Genomic DNA, 16,166 nt, shown 5'->3' with positions numbered 1-16,166 from the left:
ATACAACATAGCATGACACTGAATTTTACAAGATTAACATTTGCTAAGAAAACGAAACAGGATGTACATTATATACTCAGAACCATACACAAAGGCAGAATAATAATCAAATCAGATACATTACAAGCAACCAAAGTATGACCTGAGTTCTTTCTTACTGAAATTATCGACATGTTTGTATTTGTTCAAAGTGAATGGTAGATTATGTATTAACGACTGAAGCTTATAGAGTGTTCTGAAGTATGGAATTGACCATATCTCAGGATTTCTTGTGTTCGCATTAATGCGACGACGCTCTAAGGAGGATAATTGTTTTACGCTGTTCCATGCTAGTTCTGACATGGATGACCTAATGGATGGTCAGAACGCCTAATTGAATATTTAACATAATTTCGCTAATTAACGTTTTTGAATAATTATGTTAGGGCACATCTTTCAATCTAAGAATAATAGCCGCTGAGTTCACAAGGCGTATCCACTTGGAACGAATTCTCAGGACTGACCCAGTTTCGAGATAATAATTTTCAAAGTGTCTGACGAAATGCATGGGCGTCCCAGGTAACTTTTTGAGGAAAAGGTTGTTTTATGCATTGCACCGCAAGAGCAACTGGCCTTAGCGCTAAAATAATACAATGTTAGCGACACAGGTAATAATGCAATTGCAAAAGCGGCAACATAGAAATCGTTTGAGGAGTGGTTCTTTGTATAATTTATTTTTCCTTACGCGGAAACAATGTTCGTTTTTGCGGAAAAGAAAAAAAATTAGCGTAGCTTGCACTGGCGGCGCAATGCTAAAGAGACAGCGGAACTGATGGGTACCTAGCTAGTCCTGGCTTTTGGGCTAGGCTAAGCACTACCAAGTCATCCCTAGCATTTCCCGGAATTTATTTATTATTGATTGATTGTCGATTAGCTACTGATTGGCTATCAATTGTCCATCGCAAGATATTGGCCACGTATTTGAGCTAGTTTAAGCACTACCAAGTTATCCGAATTTATTGATTATTGATCGATTATCGATTGATCGGCTTTCGTAAGGTATTGGCGACGTATTTGGGCTCGGCTAAGCACTACCAAGTCATCCTCAGCTTTTTCGGGAATTTATTGATTATTGATCGATTATCGACAGGCTATTGATTGGCTATCAATTGCCTGTCGATGACTGACTAAGTTTAAGTAGTCCCCACCATTCTTAGTTAGACTTACCCAGGCCCAGCTTCGCTAGTTCACAGGTGTATGTGCCATTGCGTGTGGACCCTTTCTGCACTGCTGCTAGGATCGGTCCGCATTTTTGGATTCGGCAGACACATTCCGCTTGGCTGAAACAGCTCCGCTGCTAAAAATGATAACTTCATCTGTTTTATTATTTTCTTTGATAAGATATACAGTCATCTGATAAGCTATACAGTAAAGAGAGCGGTGTGGATCAGAGAACAAACGGGGATAACCGATATTCTAGTTGACACTAAGCGGAAAAAATGGAACTGGGCAGGCCATTTAATGCGTAGGATGGATAACCGATAGACTATTAGAGCTACAGAATGGATACCAAGAGATGGGAAGCGCAGTCGAGGACGGCAGAAAACTAGGTGGGGTGATGAAGTTAGGAAATTCGCGGGCGCAAATTGGAATCAGCTAGCGCAAGGCAGGGTTAATTGGAGATCGCAGGGAGAGGCCTTCGTCGTGCAGTGGACATAAATATAGGCTGATGATGATGATGATGATAGCCATCTTGCACGTGTCACTTAGCTTGGCACATAATGCATTGAACTATGTAATGCATAACGGTCGCGTGTGCTCAATGAGCGGGCCCGAGTCCGGCCCGGGCCCGTGGCTTCAAGCCTGAGTCCGGCCCGGGCCCGCGGCTTCAAGCCCGAGCCCGGCCCGAGCCCGCCGACAAACGCTTCGGCCGGGCCGGGCCGTGCCCGGGCTTTCGGGTTGGCCCGAGCCCGTGCAGTACTCTAAGTACGACATCCCGGTCGTGTATCACTCTGGACCTAAGCACACCGATGCCGACGCTCTCTCCCGCTCGCCAATTTCTCCTGACGTACACAGTCTTTGCCCATTAAACTTTGTGCGCTCAGCACTTTCCATCGATTACATGCGCTCTGAGCAGAGCAAAGACCTATGGATTTCTTCGCTTTTGGAGTTTCTCGCTGATTTTGCCATTGTTACGGCATCTACAACTCTACGACGGCAGGCGCATCACTTTGTTATTCGCGACGAAATCCTCTACCATTGCAATTATCTCCCCGAGGGTCGGCAATGACTCCTAGTAATACCGCGTCATTTTCGGGTTGATTTATTCGCATCATTTCACACTGATGCCCAATGCGCACAAGGTGGCGTGTTAAAGACCTACACCCGGCTTAGGCTCCGGTGTTACTGGCCTCGCATGTAAAGTTCGTTGGCAAATACGTGCACTGCTGCCGAAAGTCGGTCCCTACTTCCACTGCCGCACCCTTGCAGCTGCTTCCTTGTCCATCCCGTCCTTTTAGGGGCGAAGCTCCTTATAGCGGCACCCGTTCGTCCCCGTCGTAGTAGGTAGCCACGTCTAGTTTTATGAATTGCTCAATAGATGACGTTGTGTGTCCGTATATGTATGTATACCCATATATACATATATATGTATACGTATAGTATAACCGGAAGCCAACTTCCGCTTCCGGTTCCACTTCCGGTTCCGCTTCCGTTTCCACTTCCGTTTCCGCTTCCGGTAGCCAGCTTCCGGCTTCTGGAGAACGCTTCCGGCGCTTTATGAAAAAAAATTCCGAAAGATGTGTCCGTAGCGCGGAATCGAACCAGGGACCCCTCGCTTCCGAACGCGCGGCGCTAACCACTACGCCACGAAGCGCACATAGACACACGCACCACGATGGCAATAAATACCCAACATTAACGAAAGGCCGCGTTTTTAGCGCGTTTCTAACGCGTTTGTGCTAGCGCGTTACGGCCCGTGTAAGAAGCTGGTGTAAGACGCTGTGGCCTCTCCGCCTTACCTTCAACGCGTTTCGAACGCACTGCCCAAGGCGGTGGCAAGTCAAGTTCAAGTCGAGGAGCGTTTATGAATACGGGGGGTATACTCTCTCAGCAGTCATGTGATGGTGTCGGCAAACGCGGTGCACGTTCCGGCATGTGTAAATGGCTGCGTAAGACGCTGTGGCTGCTCCCCCTTACTAGAGAGTACTGCACGTTTCTAACGCGTTTGTGCTAGCGTCCCCTTAAGCGGGAGATCCGATGATTCCCTCCGGAGCTTCGCCCACTCATCATCATTCACCCCGTGGATATGCTGTGATTTTTTATCTGGTCGGAATTGACCTAGACGGCCCGCATCCTTGTACCGGTGCTGGGAACCGCTGGATTATCGTTGCAGTGGATCATCTCACACGCAACGCCGAAACCTCTGCACTTACATCTGCAACTGCCCAAGACGTTGCACCCTTCATACTGCGGCATTTTGTTCCTCGTCACGGGCCCCTCGGGAGCTTCTTATGGCATCTTCGGCTGGCCGTTTCGGAGCGCTCTAGACCGCTCTCGCGAGCGGCGTTGTCTTCGGTTGGTTGAAAGAGGGTGGGCGCCTTGCGTTCGGCTGGTTTTTAAAGACGATAGTCTTTCTTGGGGAACTTAAACGCTGAAAATTTGGTCTGTCTGTCTGTCTGTCTGTCTGTCTGTTTGTCTTTCTGTCACCCGATTCAGCCACCCGGCCAAAGTTGGACCACTTGCTTACCGCCCACACTACTTAAACTGGTAGGGCTGTTCATACTTGTGAACGTTATCGATCACAAAGTAAATCACAAAGGCGCAACATCACTAGATAAGTATTAGGAGGTGTGTTCCTTTAATAGAAAATACATAGATACGTAACTCTAAAGACCCTAGTTTCTTAAGCTGCGCTGAAAATGCCATGCTATGCGCGCCGACGAACGACGCTCCCCGACTGCGCGCCGACGAGCGCCCTTTGCCATGGAGGAAGGAAACCTCTGCACAAGCTCATGTTTCCCGATTTATTGCCAGATGGCGCCCATGTCTCACGCAGCGCCTCCTCAATTTTATCAATGCCAGCCAGATGCGGCCGATTCAACATAAAGGAAGCGCTGTCTGAGGCAGGGCAAAACATAAATGGCCGCTTGATGAAATAACGCGGTAAAATGAAATCTGTTCAAACAAACCTTCATGCCAGGACGGAAATGGTACGAGAACAGCATCACGGGTGGCCGCGGATCAGACCAGCACTCATGTAGTACGGCCGGCAGACGATATCGTCTTTCGACGACATTTGCAGCGAAGCACGCAGATACGCGGCAAATTTTTTTCTATCACGGATAAGTTGATGCAGCTCGGGGTCCACAACACCCTGAGCGAAATCGTAGAAGTACAGAAAACGGCACAGATCGTTCGCCTGTCTGCCAGCAAGTCCGGCCGCCGAATACTCGAGATGGCTGGCCTCACCGCCATGGCCGCGGAGTCGTGCGCCGTCCCCCTCCAACAGGAAGAAAGGGACGCCTTTAGAGTCTCCACATTCCCGAGGAACGTTCACCCACAACACAACGAGGCCAGGCGCGCAGCCAGGGCCCGAGCACTCATCAAGACTGCCCTGCAGAACCCAGAGCTCGCGTCCTTTGTCGACGCGGCGCAGTATCCCAGATCAAACTCGTACGCGGCCACGGTGGTTGACCCCCAGGGCAAACTCCTGAACGCAGCGTCCATCCAACACTCGACGGCGTCCGTCGCAGAGCAAGTCGCAGTGGCGCTGGCTCTGTGCGATCTCGGGCGCACCCAGATCTTCACAGACTCCAGGTCGGCGGCGATGGCCTTTCTCGCCGGCTCGGTCTCGGCCGAGGCTGCGGCGGTGCTTAGGACCCGCAAGCCAGGCACGGTCCGTCACGTCATCACTTGGTTCCCGGCTCACATGGGCCGGAACGTCTCTCCCGGCTCGATCAACCCCAAAGAGCTGGCCCACGACCAGGCGCGAGGTCTCGTCAACCGCGCCGGTCTGAGGGGCCCGGCTTCGTAGGGGATCGACCGGACCACGGACCCGCTGCTTACTTTTCACGACATCACGGCTCACTACCAGCTGGGACGCAGGCAGTTCCCGGCTCCTCACCCGAAGCTCGGCAGACCCCAGGCCTCGGTGTTGAGAATGCTGCAGACGGGCTCATTTCCGTCTCGATCTAGGCTGAGCCACTACGCTCCGGGTGTGGATCCCCGCTGCCCCGACTGCAGCGAGGAAAGGTCCACCTTTAATCACATGCTGTGGCAATGTTCAGCATTGCACCACTCGCCTTTTAACAGGCAAGAAGACTGGGAAGAAGCCGTCAAGAGCGACGACCTTTCAATCCAGCTTCGGGCTGTCCAAAGGGCCTGCGAAAGGGCCGAAGATCACGGTCTTCCGCCCCCGGTGCAGGTGCGGCCCGGGACTACAACATAGTCCCTTAGGACAAAATAAAGTTTCTTGTCTGTCTGTCTGTCTGTCTGTATCGCTATCCTCCGTCTTCGAGCGCTCTGTGGTGCTCCGCGCCTTGTTGTCGGAGCAGTCGTCGAGACGAGAGCGTTTCTAGCAACGTCATCACAGCACAGCGTCGCCGCTCTTGGCGACGGTCCACCGTAGCCTAGGCAACCTAGGCCACTGCATGCTGGTGTCTCAACGAACGGTCGTCCCACCGACACGCCCGCCGGTTTAGCTTTGGATAAGCGAAACATCGGACGTTAGCATTAGTCACGTGGTTTCGCATCTGCTATTTCGTCCCCCAAGAGCGAGTCACACGTTCGGCTTGCGCGCTTGTCCTGTACCTCTCAGTTCGGGGAACGCCGGATCTGCACGACTCTGCCTCGGGGGATGGATGCGACCAGTCGAAGATACCACTAGTGATCGAGACCGTGCTTTTCTATCTGAAGTCGTGACGTCGCTTCTGAATGAGTATCACATCATTCCCAGGACCACTAGCGCATACCATCCGCAGCCGAATGGGTTGACGGAGCGTTTCAACCGTACTCTTGGCGACATGCTCACCACGTACGTCGTGTCCGACCACTCCAATTAGGACGCTGTGCTTTCGTTCGTCACGTTTGCCTATAATACCGCCATTCAAGCTGCGCAACATGCCGAAGAATGCAGACAACTCGCCCTTTGCCTTATCGCCGCAGATCAGACACAACAGAAGCTTCGTCGTGGTGGCTCTGACCCCCCAAGCTTCCCTTCCGATTCATTGGCTTGGCTTTGTGTTCCACCTTTAGCCCCCGGCCTTTCTTCTAAGCTACTCCCAAGATATCACGGACCTCACCGTGTAATTGCACAAGCTTCCCCCGTGAATTATGTCGTAGAGCCTGTGTCGCCGTCTTCTGATCAGCGCCGGCGCGGTCGCGAAGCTGTTCACGTAGATCGGCTCAAGCCCTTCTATGATTCTTCTATGTTACCGTATGCTTAGATCGCCAGGATGTCGTCTTTTTCTCCGGGGGACAATTGTAACGAAGAAGTGCCGGTTAGCCAGGTGTATCACCGGCGTACGAAATACGACTAAGAAGTGCCGGTCAGTCAGGCACATCCCCAGCGCATTTTTACCGGCGGGGCTGGTCCTGACTGCTCGCAGGGTTCTGACTGCCGCACCGTGTTAGAGCTCCTTGCGTATCCTGTCAATAGACACCTTGTGCAATATAAGAAATGAATGTTGAGCCAGTTGGTATGAATTGATTGCGGCTAAGCAGCGCAAAGAAAACACGTACACGGGGAAGAAAGACCAAACAAGGCGCTGTCTCATATTCTTGCCCCGGTGTACATGCTTTCTTTGCGAAAACAGGCACCTGCAGTCACTGGAACAAAGGCTTCTAAGGCTCTTGTTGCTATTTCTGGCAAGGGTGGCCACGGGGCATGCTGGAGTGTGGTGCGACTGGAGCGCCGGCCAAGACCTCGCAAATCGGGTGGCGGCTCCGCGCAACAGAAAACAGAAAGCCTTTGGAGCCTAATTTAGTAACCTGATATAATAACGTTGCTTGCGACCTCACTTCCACTGATTCAAAAATCAGGAACAAAAGCGCCACCTGTTTTGCGACGCTTTCTCGGAGATTCAGGAAGAGTGAGGCTCCCCGGTGGAGTTGAAAGAGATGAAGCGGGAGCAGCCTGCCTTCTCGGATTTTGAGGACCCTAGATAGAAGCAAACACGCCGAGACAGCTAACGATTCTTCAAAACTGGACGCTCCTCGGAAGTATTTTTACGTCAATGGACATATATTCGGTTTAGTAGCTGCAGAAGAGCCGCAATCTTCAGTTACTGGAGTGCGATTACAATACATATAAAGACCGGAATAAGTGTGATTGCACCAAACACACATCAAACAATACATGCAGCATTATTCACTAATGTGTGGCCAGTGTGGCTTCCAGTTAAATTGCAGAAGCCAAATCCACCTGTATCTCTCGTGTGCTGCCTGTGAATGCAGAAAACTTCCCACGTGCACTTATTTTGTCCTTACTAGAAAGACTCAGCGCACGTTCCATGAGTGCCTTGTACATCGCGCACATGAGTGTGCAGTGAACCTGCAACTTTGACTCAGCTGAACATGAAATTTCGGCCCTTGCTCAGTCCTTGTGACTTTTGGAATGCCTACTGACAGCTGTCAGGTTTGTGATGTAGCGGAAGTGTGTTCTACGTGCTTTAAAGCGGTATTAACATGGAGTCGCTTTCAACTTGATTATAGTCTTTAGACGGGGGTGTTTCTGAGCGACCTTGCTTCTCTCAAAATAGGGAGAGGAAAAGGAGAGAGGAGGCTAGGCAAATGGATAAAAAAATGTTGCAGTTTCACCCGAAAGGCGAAACATCAATTGCGATAGCAACTTATTAAAGAGCTATATGGGCTAAGGATAGCAGTTTTATCAGCTGTATAAACTTGGACATGCAGCAGCACCAGCAACGCGCAGAACTGTTGTCGACGCCGTCGCCGTTTTGCCCGCGTTCGCAACGAACGCGCGCGGCGCTGGTGACTGTTGCCGGGGCCTCTGGGGGGGCTCGGAGGTTTTTGACGAGATCAGAACGGGAAACTCGTCGAGCAGCGTCGGAAGTCTTTACCACCTTCTCGCCTCGCAACGTTTTTATATAAAAAAGTTGTCGCAGTTTCACCTGAAAGGCGAAGCATCAATTGCGATAGCAAATTTGAAGAGAGCTATACGGAGTAATGATAGCAGCTTTATCAGCTGTATAAACTTGGACATGCAGCAGCACCGGCAACACGCAGAACTGTTGTCGACGCCGCCGGCGTTTTGCCCGCGTTCGCTCAAAATGCGTGCGGCGTTGGTGACTGTTGCCGGAGCCTCTGATATAAATAGGCACTTGGTGCCGCAGCTAAACGTCGCCTCCCTTCCCTGCCCCTCCCCCCCTCCCCCGCACCCTTTCGCGCGTCGGAAGAAGGTACGTTTACTCTACATATATGGTGATTGTAAAGGAGGAAAGAGACGCTTAATTCTGCAGCCCTTCAGGGAGCACGGCGCAGAACGCGCGTTTGTTTTCCGCCGTGCATTCACTCCCCGTGAAAGCACGCGTCCCTCGCGCCCTTTCCCTCGCACGTACAGCGTCCGGCACGCGGCGACGATTTCATCGCCGTTGACGCCATACGGAACCTCACGGCGACGGCGACGGCGACGCCCACGGCAGAAATCCTCTTTGAGTGTCTATATAATTGCTATTGCAATAACATGGGACCCCATGATCTCGCCCAAACGGAACTCAAACTTTAGGCTCTCAAATTAGCCTTTGAAAAGGGCAGGCCCACCTATTAAAACGTAGGCGAGCCTTTGTGAGCCAATTTTTCCCGGTTTATGTGATTTTTACACCACAGTGCTGGCCATGTGCTATACCAATCTGTCGGCCCCCTTCTTGATTTTGGATCTGCTTATTAAGCAGCAATTTTATGCTACCGGAGGAGCCAAACGCAGAATTATCGGCTTGTGCCTTTAGAAGGGCAACGCAAGGACATTATTTCTAGGCATCCTCCGACTTGAGCTTAACCGACATGCACATGTGAGCCATTTCAATTATTTATCTCTTATTTTGTGCGCAGAACAGCGAACTTTTCCAAAATGCCGATTTAATTTGTTATCGCTGTATTTTTCCCTTTGTAGACACCTCAGCCTTGATATTGCCTGTGCTTGTAAATCTATTGCAAGCACACTTTTCAACCTTGATCGTGCACAGTGTCAAATGTATGGGGGCACATCCATGCAGCCGAATCGGACCAACTGATGCTTTAGCCGCATATGAGACTTCTCTGTGTATGTATACTGTGCGTCTCAAATAAACTTCAAAAATACATGTATAGCTTTCGATTGAAGGGGGAGGGTGGAGACTGAAGTTAAATAAGTACACTGGATTACATTTTACATTCACGTCCTCAGACTTCCGCGGTTTATTGACCCTGCCGCATGTTAGGCGCAGCTGTATTTGTCGTGATGAAGCGAAGTCGACTCCCCGCCATGCTGTCGGCAGGAAACCACCTTCAACGTCTGATCCTTTCGTGCAGAAGATAATCCAGTTTCATTTGCAGCGCCCGAACCGCTTGCACATGGAACTCAAGCTGTTTACATCTCTGAATATCTTTTACGCATTCTAGACTTCAACAAGTACCTGATAATGCCGAAACATCGGAGGCATCAAATATGTCCCATTGTTAGCTTACAGGAGTGTCTACTCTGTACAACTCGCACAAACTCTGATGTGTGAGTCTGAAGAGCCTGACGCATGGACCTCAATATCAGACAAGGCACTAGACATGGCAACAGGTTCGGACATAATGTAAAACATTTAATTCAAGATATGATACGACAAGCTTCTGATATTTCTGAAAAATAAACACCGTGAAAATTTGTACATGCGGACTACTAGTGCAGGACGTGCAGACACAAAGCCGCACTAAAGCACCACAGCGTCAAGACCACATGCAGGTCAGCACTTCAACACAGCAAATCAACACTTCAGCCACGATGCGGTGCGCCCAGGTGAAGAAAAGACAGAGTTAAATTTCTTACTGCCTACGAACAATGCCGCACAACAACGCTTCAAGCAAAAACGTCTCGCTGTGTGTTCTGTGTACTGCGCAGAAAACAAGTGGTCAGCGCAAGGTAACTTTTAACATCACATCAAGACTGTTGTAGGCCGTCAACATCACCGCCAAATGCCGTAATGAACTCAAACAGCCCAGAAATCTTCGCTTACATCGATTCACAGTGCGTGGGATCTGCATAATTTTTTCTTCATTGCTTTTTTGGCACACAAGCATTACAAACAGTTCACCTCAGTTTGAACCCAGTAAATTCGTTCAACAGTGGATACCATTCGGGCTGTTCTTTCTTAGACTTATATCCTTCCCTTATGAAAAAAAGTTGTCGCAGTTTCACCTGAAAGGCGAAGCATCAATTACGATAGCAAATTTGTAGAGAGCTATACGGAGCAATGATAGTATCAGCTGTATAAACTTGGACATGCAGCAGCACCGGCAACACGCAGAACTGTTGTCGACGCCGTGGGCGTTTTGCCCGCGTTCGCACAAAATGCGTGCGGCGTTGGTGACTGTTGCCGGAGCCTCTGATATAAATAGGCACTTGGTGCCGCAAACGTTGCCTTCCTCCCCTCCACCTCCACCCCCCCCCCCCCCCACGGCCTTTCGCGCGTCGGAAGAAAGCGCGTTTGCTCTACATATATGGTGATTGTAAAGGAGGAAAGAGACGCCTACTTCTGCAGCCCTTAAGGGAGCGCGGCGCTGAACACGCGTTTGTTCACCACCGTGGGTTCACTCCCCGTGAAAGCACGCGTCCCTCGCGCCCTTTCACTCGCACATACAGCGTTCGGTGGCGCGCGGCGACGATTTCATCTCCATTGACGTCATACGGAATCTCACGGCGACGGCGACGGCAACGGCGACGGCAACGGCGACGACGACGGCGACGCCGACGGCAGAAATCTGCTTTGGAGTGTCCATATAGTTGCTATCGCAATAAAAATGTCGCAGTTTCGCCCGAAAAGCGATGCGATACCAAATTAACAGAGAGCTACAAACTTGCCCATATTCGCTTTCTAACTGAATTGACAAGCGTGGTGTCATCGCGCACAAGCAAACACGAATAGATCACACTGAATGACCGCAGACAGCGACTGTCAAAACGCTATCAGCAAGCAGATCCACCGCAGCGGGCGAAGGTTCGTGCTGTCTATCGCTTCAACGGAAACTGAGCGGCGAATGCACAGCGCATACAAAGGTTAGAGCCGTGTGGAGATAAGAGACGGGGCGGGCGACCGCCACCACAGCCAGTACAAGCATAGTTGTTGGCAGAGTAGAAGCTGCCCCCCCTCCCTCCCGCGCTGCCTTCCCGCTTTCTTGCTTTCGCGTGGGAGATTGCGTTGCGAGTTCCCCTTGCGCCCGGTTGCAAGATACTCATTCGGTGCCATAGCACAGCGCGGCCCGCCTCCCTCCCTCCCATACCCCCACGGCCTTTCGCGCGACGGTCACGTTTGCTTTCCACCATGCGTTCGCTCTCCGTGATAGCGCGCGTCCCCCGCGCGCTTTCACTCGCGCATACGGCGCGCGGCGACGATTTTATCGCCCTTGGAGTCTATACCAAACCGCACGGCGACGGCGATGGCGACGCCGACGGCAGGAATCCGGTTGAAGTGTCCATATAATTGCTATCGCAATAAAAATTCTTTCACCGCGAGTTACTGCAGCAGCCGGCAGGTTGAGTTTGTTGTCTCCGCCCCATGGTTACTCGTACAGGAGCCGCGATTTATTTCGTGCGGTCGCCCACTAAGTTCTTTCCCGGTAAGCGCACACATTCACGCAGATGGAAGCTTGTGCGCGTGGACATTCGTACACTGATACACACGCATGCTGACTAGCATTACGCTAGCTATAAATGAGGATCAGAGCCCGTATTTTGTAGCGATGCCCTTTCGGTAATAATGCCTTTTCGCGCTTACCGCGCTTTGTTAGTGGTCAGAGCGAAGCTCTGCTCGCGTTATCAACGAGATCAGCCGGCCGTGAGCGGTGGATGATAAGACTGGTATAGAATAAGTAATAACGCATCGCTACAAAATCGCGGCCCAGATGCTCTGCCAGCGTAGTTGGCGACCGGATGCGAAAGCTAGAAAAGAGCACACGCATTCACCCAGACGGAAGCGTGGGCGCAGACATTCGTGCACTGACACACACACACAGATGCTGACTGACATTGCGCTAGCTCTAGGAGAGGAGCAGATGCTCGGCGAGCGTATTTGGCGGCCAGCTTCAGAAGAGTCATATATTGGTTGGACGAAGACCCGTCTTACGCACTCATAAAAGTGCATGTAGGCAAGTGCTTCAGCCAAGAATAGGAGCCATCGGTTGATGAACCGCAATTTTATTTATATTATGTGATATGCGCTCTTCCATTTCTAGTACACACGCAGGCCTCACATTATAGTTCCACCCGCTTCATTTACGCTCACATATCCAAGGGACTTGCGAAGCTCGAATAGCAGCAAGGAGCGGGATATTTGTACCCGTGGCATTACAGCCACCTCTAATGGTGCGAGTTCTGGAATATGTCTTGTTCGGCGTGCTGGTGGGGGCCAACCTCTGCGTCGGCCTCTACTTCTCCTTCCGGAAGGCCCAGCTTAGACCTGGAGGCACCTCGACGACAGCGGAAGTGTTCTTGGGAAGCCGGATGCTGAGGACGCTTCCACTGGCCGCCTCGTCCGTGGTGTCTCTCTTCTCATCAACCGGCCTCGTCGGTTACTCGGGCCACTACTATGCCTACGGATGGCACCTGGCTTGGTCCTACCTGACTCCCATGCTGTTCATTCCACTGGGAACGCACGTGTTTGTCCCCGTGCTTTACCGCCTTCGCATCACGTCCATATTTGAGGCAAGTTGTCTGAATGACTAAGCAAAACGAAGACGCATTGGGTGCTACCGGCACAATGTCAAACATGGCGTGCTGAGACGATCAATGCGACATGTGCTATAACTTCATTTTGGGGGCCTTTTTTCTGTTTATATGTTGATAGAAAACGTTTCTGACAGGTTTATGCATGTTTCCTTGAATGTTTTCTTGATTTCACTGCTAGCCTAACTCACCAAGATATCGTCTTCATGATCAGCTTCACTAGCACGATAAATAATGTTCGCTTTTGCAGATACATAAAGATAATCCGCTATATTACATTGCATATATTTGATGTGGTGCCGCAGTTTTTTCAGAAAGTGTACTATTGAATAAATACGCATCAACCGATTAGTAAGGTTGTCTGGCAGCCGCGCCAACCTAAGTTTTTCTTCGTCATGCACTGCGACTTTCTGTCAACGTTTTGAACATTCTTTTCTGTTTATTAGGTGAGTCCCGCAGTGCCATTAGGGCATTTCTGTGGGTTCAACGTTTTTCTTAAGGTACTTCGCGAACTTTCCGAGAATGATCTATGTTTGTATGTGTGTACCCATGCTTGTATCTAACCACTTTCGCACCAACCTGGGTCACTCAGTAGTCCGTGGTCGAATGGGTAGAACATCGCGCTGCTGTGTCGAGGGAGCGAGGTTCGAAACCAACAATCGCACCAGTCTGTAAAGGGCCAACGTAGGTGCCTAAAAATTTCCGTTTCATTGTTGTAGAGTGAATAAAACGCATTGTTCGGATACAACATACGCTTAAGAGACTGGCCGAGCAAGAGAGCGGCTGGAAAGAAAACTGGGAAGTGGATATGTCCTCTGTGCGCGAGCTCTTTTCGACCTTGGTCTCCAACATCAACAAAATCTTGGTCTCTAGGTAGCCTGCTCTTGCATGGAAAATGGTCTTTTTCGCCTGTAAATTTTCGACCGAAGTGTTTGAACCGCTGCTCTAGGGAAACCCAACTAAATGTCGCTTAGTATTTGTGAAGCGTAAATGCTGGTAGTATTTTGTCAGGACCAACCTTGCAGCGATAAAATGTATCCAAGAACATTTCGCAGATTACATTGCGCAGATTTCGCAATTACCCGACTGATGACACGGCTGTGATCCATTGAAGAGTAGCTACTCCTTAAACCAGCCTGCTGTCTTGATTGATTGAAGTCATGTTGCCCTGATCTAATGGAATATATCTTGGTGAATATTTTATACAATACTGAAATCACGGTAATGGGCCTATAATACAATTCATTAACGTCTACTTTCTTATGGTTTAGTGTAATCTTGCTATTCTCCCAGCCCCCTGGAACATCTGAAGTCGCGAGGCATTTTTCGCGAGGCAAACCTTTCCTAGCATGATATCTCCCCTCTATTTGATTAACTTGACTGCTCCATCTTCTCTTGCTGCTCTACCCCGAATCATGTCTTGCAAGGCCCTTCTAACTTCATCGTTAGCTATAGAAGGAGCCTCTGTATCTTGTTCATCCCTTATACTTCGAATCAAGGTAGCGTGGCTGCTCTCGGAACTGTGCACATAAGTACAGAGTTCTCTTTTTACTATATCATCAAAATTGCTGATGACATTACCCTGCTTATCTTTCATTGCATACATTTTTTCTTGTCCTATGGCAAGCTTTCTACTCACTGCTTTCATGTTGCGGCCATCTTTTACTGCTTCCTCAATCTTTCCCACGATTTAATTTCAAATATCCCCCCCTTCCTTCATGTTTATCAGTTTTGACAGTTGATGGAATTCTAGCTGATCGCTTGAGTTGGGCTCTTTCCTGTTCTGTCGTCTCTTTATCAGGTCCTTTTTTACTAGGGAGAGCTTACAACTGGTTGCCCCTTGGTGCCCTACCTCCCGCTTCAATTGCTGCTTTTAAAATCTGCCTACTTACAGTTTCATTTATTACCTCTATGTTACATACTTCTTCCTGTTTTAAAGCTGTATATTTGTTTCAGAGCACCAGCCTGAATTCGTATGCTTTTACCCTCAATGGGTCAGGTTGGCCCGTTTCTTTCTGACCAATTTCACTCTGCCTCACTTCAAATTGAGCGAAATACTTCTACATCCTGCACTAAGCTGTAGAGAATACAAAGCGGTAAACAAGCAAGGCCTCTTGATTCATTTTCCTATGCCGATCATGGTTCACCAATATCGATGAAACAGGAGGTTGTACATGCTTCTCTTGCATAGACCTATGCAACTGATTTTGACAAGTCGCGGTACAAAAGAAGCCAAGCGGTACATAACATTCACGATTGCATTTGTAATATATGAATACAATGCCTTCTTTGGCATGTGAAAAACTCGCCTGAAATGAGGAACACTGCTTTTAATCCTTACATTGGACGGTTCTGTGATGGCTTCGCGGATGACGTGAGTTGTCCCAGGCGCTTAACTTGACCCTTTCAGATTTTCTTGTAAGATGCCATGGATATACTATCTTCGTCAGCGTCATTTACCCGTACATTTACGGTGAAAAAAAAATGTGCATTCCAGTGACGTTGTTCTAAAGTTTGTTAAAGTGCGTGGAAGATGTTTCAGCGAAATAATTATTGTAGGAGATATTTGGTGCACATGGTTGCACAACGTCGCCTGTTGAACTTAGACATGTTCGCTTCCATCTATATGCAGTGATGATTATGAAAATTTTCGGCTAGAAAAAGTGCTTTAGGTGCCCGAAATTTTGACAAAATATTTGCCCAGTGAGCGCTCGGGTGTCGCGACATGCTGGGAGGGCACTGGTTACAGGTGCTAAAACAGCTCTAGAGAAAAAAAAAACACTATGCCTTCTTTCCGTGTATAAATGTTTAAATACGGAAAGTGACACAGAGCATTTCAGTGTAATAGAAAACTGCCGAAAAATAAAGAAATGCCAGCATTACCAGAATTCGAACTTCTCGTTCATATTCCCAGTAACCAGCCCCAACGCTATTCTGGGACCCCATGTAATGCGGATAATTTACCATGTCAACAGGCACACCCAGTTTCAGTTGCCGTTTAATATATCGCGTACAGACATTGTCGATGCGTATTGTTCCCATACCTAAACCTTACTCCTTTATCAGGCAGAAAAAGATGTCCGTATAACGTCATGCGGCTCAACACTGATTTTATTTACGATTGGTAATTTAATGACGAAAACAAAATCTCCAATAAACCGCCGACCAGGGACGCTGGATGGCTGTTACTGCCAATGTTGAATAGCGGTTTCTCGTTCTTCGCACCATTCAACAAAGCGAATCGACATGTCTGCTTAGTGGC

This window comes from Dermacentor silvarum, chromosome 8, assembly GCF_013339745.2.
Source record: "Dermacentor silvarum isolate Dsil-2018 chromosome 8, BIME_Dsil_1.4, whole genome shotgun sequence".
NCBI classification, from domain to species: Eukaryota; Metazoa; Arthropoda; class Arachnida; order Ixodida; family Ixodidae; genus Dermacentor; species Dermacentor silvarum.
The sequence above is the reverse complement of the archived record's forward strand: the minus strand, read 5'-3'. Positions refer to the sequence as shown.